Source organism: Leptidea sinapis, chromosome 39 (genome assembly GCF_905404315.1).
Source record: "Leptidea sinapis chromosome 39, ilLepSina1.1, whole genome shotgun sequence".
Lineage (NCBI taxonomy): Eukaryota > Metazoa > Arthropoda > Insecta > Lepidoptera > Pieridae > Leptidea > Leptidea sinapis.
Window position 1 is genome coordinate 1118235 of NC_066303.1, and position 9690 is coordinate 1127924.

The following is a 9690-nucleotide window of genomic DNA, read 5'->3' on the forward strand; positions in this document are numbered from 1 at the left end:
CTGAGCACCGTGCCGATCACGCGCCTAACACGGCCCCGCTTCTTAGGTTGTCGCCGCGTGTGGCACTATAGGTCAGCAGAGTGGGACGAGATGCGGTGCTTTTTTGCATTCTACCCGTCGAGGCAGATCTGTTTTTCGCTGGGAGATCCAGATGCCCCTGCTGACGCTGTTGCTGATGTGGTACTGCAAGGTATGGAACTTCATTCCATCCTCCTCTGTGCCTATCGGTGGCAGGTCCCAACCATGGTTTGACCGCTCCTGCAAAATGGCCTCTCGCCGAAAGCAGGAGTGCTATCAGGCTTGGGTCAATACGGTGGTATCTAAGGATGTCAATTCCAGCGAACTTAAAAAACACTGCACAGGGATGATGGCTCGCTGGCCCATGATGCGAAAGAGAAAGCTGATCTCCTGGGCTCCCTCTTCGCGTCCAACTCGACTCTGGATGACCAAGGTGCACCACCACCGCATATTCCGCGGTGCGAGTCATACATGCCGGAGGTAAATATCCGGCGCCAGCCGTGCTTAAGACGTTTCTCACTTTGGACATTCACAAATCGAGCGGGCTCGATGGCATTCCCCCGATAGTGCTGCGGATATGTGCTCCGGAACTGGCTCCGGTCCTTACCCGACTTTTCCGGCTCTCCTACTCATCAGGCGTAGTCCCGAAATTATAGAAGGCGGCTTTAGTGCACCCGATCCCTAAGAAAGGTGTATGCTCAGATCCGTCCAACTACCGCCCCATTGCCATTACCTCCATTTTCTCCAAAGTGATGGAGTCGATCATCAACCGCCAGCTCTTGGGATACCTATAGGGGCACCAGCTGATCAGCGACTGCCAGTACGGTTTCCGTCAGGGTCGCTCAGCTGGTGATCTTCCTGCATACCTCACCCATAAATGGGCGCAAGCGGTTGAATCGAAGGGAGCGGCGTTGGCGGTGAGTTTGGACATAGCGAAGGCCTTCAATCGGGTGTGTCATACAGTGCTTATAGCGAAACTGCCATCCTATGGGCTTCCCGAGAAGTTGTGCAAATGGGTCACTAGCTTTTTGGCTGATCGGAGCATCAAGGTTGTTATCAACGGTGCATGCTCCGACTTAAAACCCATAAACGCTGGTGTCCCGTAAGGCTGCTTGCTATCCCCTACGCTGTTTCTTCTGCATATCAATGATATGCTGCAAAATCAGCAATATTCATTGCTAGGCAGACGACAGCACAGGGTATGCTTCCTACACCGGCCGTGCCAACATGTCCCGCGATAGCGTCGACGAGAACTGGAACAAACTTGTGTCTGAAATCGAGACTATGCTTTGCAAAGTCTCGGAATGGGGCCGACAAAATTTAGTCCAATTCAACCCCAAGAAGACAAGTTTGTGCGTTCAACACTAAAAAGTCCCACTTTGTCGTAACCCCTCGATTCGAGATCACTCCTCTAACTGCCACAGCCTGTATTGGCATACTTGGCGTCGATATATCGAGCGACGTTCAGTTCCGTGCTGAAAAAAGCTTGGTATACTCAGTAAGGCGAGACAGTACTTCACTAAAAGCCACCGCTTGCAACTTTATAAGGCGCAAATTCGGCCTCACATGGAGTACTGTTCTCACCTCTGGGCGGGTGCTCCCCAGTACCAGCTTCTTCCATTTGACCGCATACAACGAAGAGCGGCTCGAATCATCGACGATCAAGTCATCTCCGATCGGCTTGATTCTCTAGCATTGCGTAGAGATGTGGGTTCTCTCTGCATCTTCTACCGGATTTATCACGGGGAGTGCTCAGAGGAGCTGTTCGGGTTGATTCCAGCGGCCGAATTCCACCATCGGACATTACGTGCAAAGTACCATCCGCATCACGTAGACGTCTGGCATTCCACAACCGCGCGTTTTGTTCGAAATTTCTTGCCTTGTACAGCCACTTTGTGGTACGACTTAGGGACCTTCAAGAAAAAAGCATACTCCCACCTTAAAGGCCGGCAACGCATTTCTTGACACACCTGTTGTTGCGAATGTCCATGGGCGGTTGCCTCACCTCTCCCCATCCCGTGAGCCTCTTGCCCGTTTGCCCCCTCTCATATAAAAAAAAAGTTGGATTCTGTATGTCAGATAGTTCCTTGAGTCAGTGCACTCAAGAGGAATGCCACACATACAGATAGTGAGGTTGATAATCAAGCTTTCAGCGTCTAGTGCAAAGGTGTAATTTGGTAAGAATCAGGACAAACGGCTTCGTTCATTCGGGCAAAGTCCGCTTCAGTTGAATAAGGCGGCACAATTAGTCGGAGCAAAAGTTAGCAAAATTATTGAACTCATATTTATTCAAACAAAACAAATCTCATAATTATGTTTACAATACCATGACTACATTAAATTAAAACTATCATTACGGGGAAGTGTACCAAGAATACTGGCAGCATTTCCACGTTGGATAGCTAGGCTGATCTGTTGACCGAAATAGCTGACAGCAGCGTTTGGGTTACCAGTAGTACTATTGAGGCACGTAAATAGTACTTTGTACATTTTCATGTTTCTCAGTCGGCACCACGGGCCAAGTGTCTCGACATCAAACGGCACTGATTTATTTTTACGCAACTATTATAATTTATAATATAGTGTTCCTTCGAATGAATTAAGTATGACCTTAACTTTATAAACTAGTTATAGACCAAGCGATAAATAATATTACATAATTTTGCCATCTTCTTGCTAAAATATAGTGCTAATAAGATTCAATGTTGATTTACATTGCACTTGTTTTTCCGCTAGTAAGGACTTTTGTAGTAAAATATAATTTTGGATCATGAAAACAAGATTCAGAATGAGGAGAGTAAAATTTTCAATGTTGGCTCAAGTTGACTCATAAAGCAGGAGAGTAGGCATCGAAACGACTTTATAGCCGTCTTTGGACTTATTTAAATTTTATGAGACGAACTCCTTAATAGAACTACATAATATAAAACAAAGTCCTCCTTACAATGCAGTGCATTCAGCATTCTTGATAAACCCAAAAAATTTGAGTCACCTTCGTTGAGACATAAGATGTTAAATATCATTTGCCCAGTAATTTCACTAGCTACGGCACCCTTCAGACTGGAACAAAATAACTTTAACACATTACTTTTTTATGGAAATGGAGGACAAACGAGCCAACGGGTCACCTGGTGTTAAGTGATCACAGCCGGATACATCTTCTATCAACACTAGAGGAATCACAGGACCGTTTCCGGCCTTATTACTGCTTCACGGCAGAATAAGACCGGAAACGCACGGCGCCATTGTGGTACCCATAATCTAGCAGGCATCCTGTGAGCCTCCAACAGTTTACGTACTCTTTTTGCCTCCAACTCATCTCTTAACGATGGTGGTTTCATTTCTCCCATGGTGCATAGAACGTGTCGTGGACGCCGGTGTTAATGTGTTTATTCCGGCACTCATACTCAGAAGTCCCGGGCTCATAACCCTTACTACTCTGTACTACTTACCTATTCATCGTATCACGTCACTGTTACACTAGTTACAGTTACAGTTACAGTCCCCTTAATGCCTCCCCTTATATCTAAATACTGGGTCTCCAAATCTCGAGCGATTGCCAAATCCGCGATCATTTGAAAGGAAAAGCCTTATTTCCTTCGAAGAAATTGGGCTTCATAAGTAGACCACGGCAATACTTCAAGCCGGCCTATATTCTGATTCTCCATAAAGCACACTCCGGCCACTTAAGGAGTTTTGCTGTCATCTCTGGTCTGCTGCACCCAAACCAGAATCTCTAAATTCTCTCCATTTGAGTGCAGAGCTGCTAGAATTGTCACGAACGCTCAGTGCTCAGTTTTATAATATAATTGTTTTTCGAAGTAATCTCCGTTCCTCTCAACACATTGTCGTCTTCGATGGAACCACTGAGAAAAGCAGTGGGCCCATTCTTCCTTAGCATCCTCTTCAATGGCATTTGCGTACGCTTTCACCGAATCTTCAGGGCTCTTAAAGCGAATACCTCAAATTTTATCTTTAGTTCTTGGGAATAAATAAAAGTCGCAGGGCGCCAGGTCAGGGCTGTATGGCGGATAACTCATTATCTCGACAACTGCCATAGTCAAATATTCAACAGTCCGTTTTACGGAGTGCGCTGAAGCATTGTCGTGGTGGAGGAGGATTCTGCTTCGAGGGCGCTGGTGTCGAATTTTTTTCAAGACAACAGGCAAACAGCGATTGACATACCAGTCTGCAGTAACTGCTGCTGATTGTGTTTTGGTTTCGGGTTCGTAGCAATACATCCAGCTTTCATCACCTGTGACGATGTCAAATATAGCATTTCAGTCACCGCCGTTGAACTTATCTAACATTTGGCGACACCAGTCCATGCGAAGGTGTTTTCTTCCTGACGCCTAAATGTTCCTGTAATATTTTTTGAACTTGACTCATTCCAATGCCTAGGCTCGCCCGTATCTGCTGATAGGTCACTCTCTTATCTTCCTCTATCATGCGTCGCACAGCACTGATGTTATCTTCAGTAGTCGATGTTTAAGGACGTCCCTCACGCGGATCATCAAACAATTGTAAATAGTGGCACGAGATGGGGCTTCATAAAGAAATGCTAATCGCAGCCTATCATAGGTTTGTTGTTGAGTAAGCCCACAACGAAAGTCTTAATAAATAATTAACCAAAAATTTTCTCGCGTTAGGTTCATTTTCACGTGTAACAAGAGTTTAAGATTTGCCGCCAATTCACAAAAACAACAAATGAATAGAATATACTACATTAGGTTACCAAAGAGTTCTAAAATTGAAATTCAAAAAAAGTTTTCATTAGCAATGTTTCTAACTAGCCAGTTCTAAAAACTTTCAGTGTCACCCACTTGTGTACTAAGTAATAACAATAAATTACTTTAATAGTCTTTGGTAATAACTTATTACTTAATATATATATAATAATACTTAAGAAGTAAATTTACAATCAACAAATGACGCTTTCATAATTAATTTGGATAATTTATAAGTTAAAACATTAAATTAACAATAATTTTTATCTATAACTATATAATACGCTTGTTGTATTTTATTATTAAAATAAGTAATATTAAATGTTAACTTGCCAGCTATATTTTTTTAATGAAAATAAGGGGCGAGACGAGTAGGAAGTTCAGCTGATGGTAATTGATACGACCTGCTCATTACAATGCAGTGCCGCTGCCCAAAAATTCTGAGTGGCACTACAATTGCGCTCGTCACCTTGAGATATAAGAAGTTAAGTCTCATTTGCCCAGTAATTTCACTAGCTACGGGGTGCCCTTCACAAAAGAAATAAAACAAGAAATGGAAAAGCCTCAAAAAGGAGAGAGGCATAATGCGGATCAGGAAAATACAAAAAGTATGTAGCGAAGACATTAGAAAGAAAACTAAGCTTACCGATGCAGTAAGACACGCGCTCTAACATTGAAGTGGCAATGGGCTGGCCACATTGCACGCTACACAGGCAGAAGGTGGAGAATAGAGACCACCAAATGGAAAGGACCACCAGGTAAAAGAAGTACTTGTAGACCAAAGCAGCGATGGGCAAATGACATCATACAGGCGGTGCACGGTGGGGAGAAACTGAATCGGTCAGGGCAAGGATAGAGAAAAATGGAAAAGTTGGGGGAGGCCTATACCCAAAATGGGGTTCATAACCAAAATTATTTAAGGAAAAAATAATCAATTTGGTCACTTTAAATAAAACTAACACTAGATTTTAAGAACTTTATATTGTATAGATATACTAACATTTAATTGTAAAATAAGGTTAATGGAATAAATGGCTTATTAATATTATTACGGGGCGCCCTTCAGACCGGATGGGTACCATAATAACGCTGACACATTACTACTTCACGGCAGAAAAAAGCGCCGTTGTGGTACCCATTATCTAGCCGGCATCCTGTGCAAGGAATAAAGATAATTTGGTTTTGATTTGACTTTCTATATGATATTACACTTTGATAATTTAGAAACCCCTTCAGGCTGTCAAATCTTATTAAGTTTATTGTAACAAAATTATAAAAAATGGAAGCCCATTTCTTGCGTCTGTTCTTCTCAGTCTCAGGTTTGATTTTCAAACGGGTACTTGTTTTTGATGTTCAATACCTAAGTCAAGTAAATCCTATTTTGGATGAAAATATTTGAGTTGTTAGCATTTTGACTTTCTGAATTATATCACACATTGGGGATTGAGATACCGCCTTCAGGCTAAAAAAAAGAAGCGCTCTTCTCTCACCTGTTCTTCTCAGGTGTGAATCTGATGGATTTTCAAATGCGTACTAGTTTTTGATGTAATACGTATGTGATGTACCTAAATACTATTTTGAATAAAAATATTTTAACTCGATTTTTCAATTAATGTGTACTCTATAAACTATATATATGGTAATAAAGTACCTACGCTAAAATCATTTTACATGTACCAGTTCTTCTCATTAGCCTAACACAAATATATGATTTCTGTCATACTCGCTGGTACCCAAAACCATAAGACTTGAGCATTTATGGACAGAGCTACAATCAGTCAGTTCAAAATAAAGTGTAAATGTGAGAATATGTTGGAGAAAAAAAATCACTTTTAAAAGTTAAAATAATACATTATAAGTTCTGTTTCTTAGAAATCTGTACTCTTCGTTTTTCCTCACTGAAATCAGAAATACTCTTTTCTTCCAAAAAAGTACCTACCTAGGCTACCCTAGGTGTACATTCCAAAATAATTTTCTGAAATGGCCTACTTATAGTTTAAGTTAGAAAACTTAAACTAAGCTAGAGTCAATTTCCAAAAAACATAAGCTCAATAAATAGCGTAGTTAACAGTATACTATTCTAAAAAAATAAAACAAGAAAGTTGACCTGCTATAAACCAACAACTGACCGTCCGTTTTTACAACACGTTTTCCATACAAGTTCTGCGTCCTACAATCACAACATACACACTTAAATGAAATACGCAGCTACTCGACCGAAGTCTTGTAATTTGTAGTTTGTACTAACTTCGTCAAGTCAACACAGCGAAGTCAGTCGCCGACCGAGCGCGCAGGTAGACGCGGCGTTTGCCTCGCATTATAAGAAAAAAAACATAATGCAATAAATCTAAGTGTTCAATCAACATTTGTGCCATAGTAGTGATGTTATTTGTGTAAAAAAATGTGTGTTTTATTTTACCTGGTTTTGGTGACGATTCCTTGTGTTCTTGCACAAGAACCAGATTGTTTTGGAGCGGGTAGCGTCGCAGGAGCTGCGGTCGGTGCATTCTTGGCGGCTATTTTGCTAGTAGTCGCCGTATACTTTATACGAAAATTGTACTGGAAGTCGCGCAAAGGTAAGAAAAGAAAATAGTATAAACGAGGTTTAAGTATTGGGTTCTACTAATTAGGCTGTATGGGGTACAGGCCTTTGCTTTTCTCGTCCTGAAGAATGCATAGATGTTGACAAATAACTTAATAAGATTGTCACCAAAGAACTTAGTTTAAAATTTACGCGAGATTTACTTTCGAATTTTGGCAAATTTCTTCTAGCGCCTTGATAGATCTGTGCTGGTAATAACAATATGATAAAATAAGTTTCATAGTTTAGTCATAAAAAAGCCATAGTTTAGAAAGTATAACCATTATTTTGTTATTCTTTCTGAACTATGTTTATTATTTTCTTATTCATTCATACTTTTTTTTCTCTTTAAATGGAATGTGTTTATTTAATTCAGCAGGCAGCAATGTATGACTTGTAAACGCCCACGGACCAAATCATAAAACTGGATTTAAAATTCAAAATCGTTAACCTTTTCTTAAAACGTTGTTTCTGAATCAAATTTTTTAACAAACCACAACTAAAGCTACATTGTAAATGATTTAGTAAGTATTCCCTTACTTACACATAACATGTTAAAATATAATATTAAAATCAATGTTTTGTCTAAGTGACTTAAATACTTCGTCAAGTAATAAGCCCCTCACTAACTCGCAATTTTATTTTTCATTTATAATTTAACTGTAACTTCAAGTATAAAGGCGTAATAGCCATTTATATTCTCAATGAAATGAAATGAAATGATTTATTTGTATGAATCGTGGTAACATAGTTGTTAACAATTAATTGGTGTACAGCACAATTCGCCAATATATCGGCATACAAATATTTGATTATCAATATTGGAATATCATATTTAATTTATACTTATACGTTCTTAATACACATTACATAGCTTTAATTCAATGAGATAATATAAAATAAACATTAGTTTGTAGGTACCTCTCAAAAATTACATTTGAATACTATTATTTTTGGCTAAAGAATTCTAAAGACTATAAAAGCATTTATCTATTAGCCATAATTTTAATTTTTTATGCATTAATGTTTTAGGCATCTCTCTAATATTCTTTGGAAGGTGGTTAAATACCCTAATACACATAACATTTGCGTTATTTTGATGAAGCGCTGTTCTACAGTATGGCATCGGAAGGCGAGTTGGATCTCTTAATCCTAATATGGAATAGTCCTTTGCTGGTTTAAAAAGTTCACCATGTTTTTTAATGAACATACAAATTTCTAATATATATAGACCAGTAAGCGTTAACAGACGGTGCTTTTTGAATAATGGTCTACACGATTCTAGAGGACTGACATTGCATAAAGCTCTTATACATTTTTTTTGTGCCAGAAAAACATTTGAAATATTAGTGGAGTTTCCCCATAGTATTAACCCGTACCGTAAAACTGACGCAATATAACCGTGGTATGCAGTAAGTGCAGCATTAAAGGATACAGTTTGTCTGAGCCTTCTTAAAGCGAAAACGAACTTATTTATTTTGCCTGCCACTGTATCACATTGAGCTTTCCAGTTACAATTGCAATCTAATATAATGCCTAAAAATTTTATTGTGTTTGTTTCTTTAATCGTTAGGTCACTGTGTGTTATATTTAGAGATTTATGTATTGTTTTATAATTAGAAAATTGTATATATTTAGTTTTTGTCATATTAGCGAATAAATTATTCTCATTAAACCATGTCAATATAGTTTCTAAATTTTTATTAATAGTCATATTATAATTATTTATCGCTTTATGCTCGTCAGGAATAATTATGGATATGTCATCTGCAAATAATACACAGTTATAGTCAACCACATCGGGTAAATCATTCAAATAAATTAAAAACAGTAAGGGTCCCATAAGACTTCCTTGAGGAACTCCAAATTTACTAATTAAATAGGGTGACTTGTATGTAGTCATCTCCAGTTTCTCATTTATGTTATTTATTTCTACAATTTGTTGTCTATCGGCTAAATAACTTTCAATCCATTTTAGAGCAGGCTCTTATACCATATTTTTCACATTTATATATTAAGATATGATGATCAACAAAATCGAATGCTTTTGACATATCAAAAAAGGTTGATATAACAGGTACTTTCTTGTTAATACATGTAGTTATTTCTTCTATTAAGTAATAAGCAGCCAAAGTAGTTGATTTGTTAGCTTGAAATCCAGTTTGTTCTTTTTTTATAATATTATGTTTATTTAGAAAATGCATTATTCTTACATACATTGCTTTTTCCATTATCTTTGAGAAAATAGATATAAGAGTAATTGGCCGATAATTATTGATATCGGTTTTAGTACCCTTTTTGAGTAAAGGCTTAATAACAGATAACTTTAAGCTTTCTGGAAAGACACCCTGTGAAAAGGATATA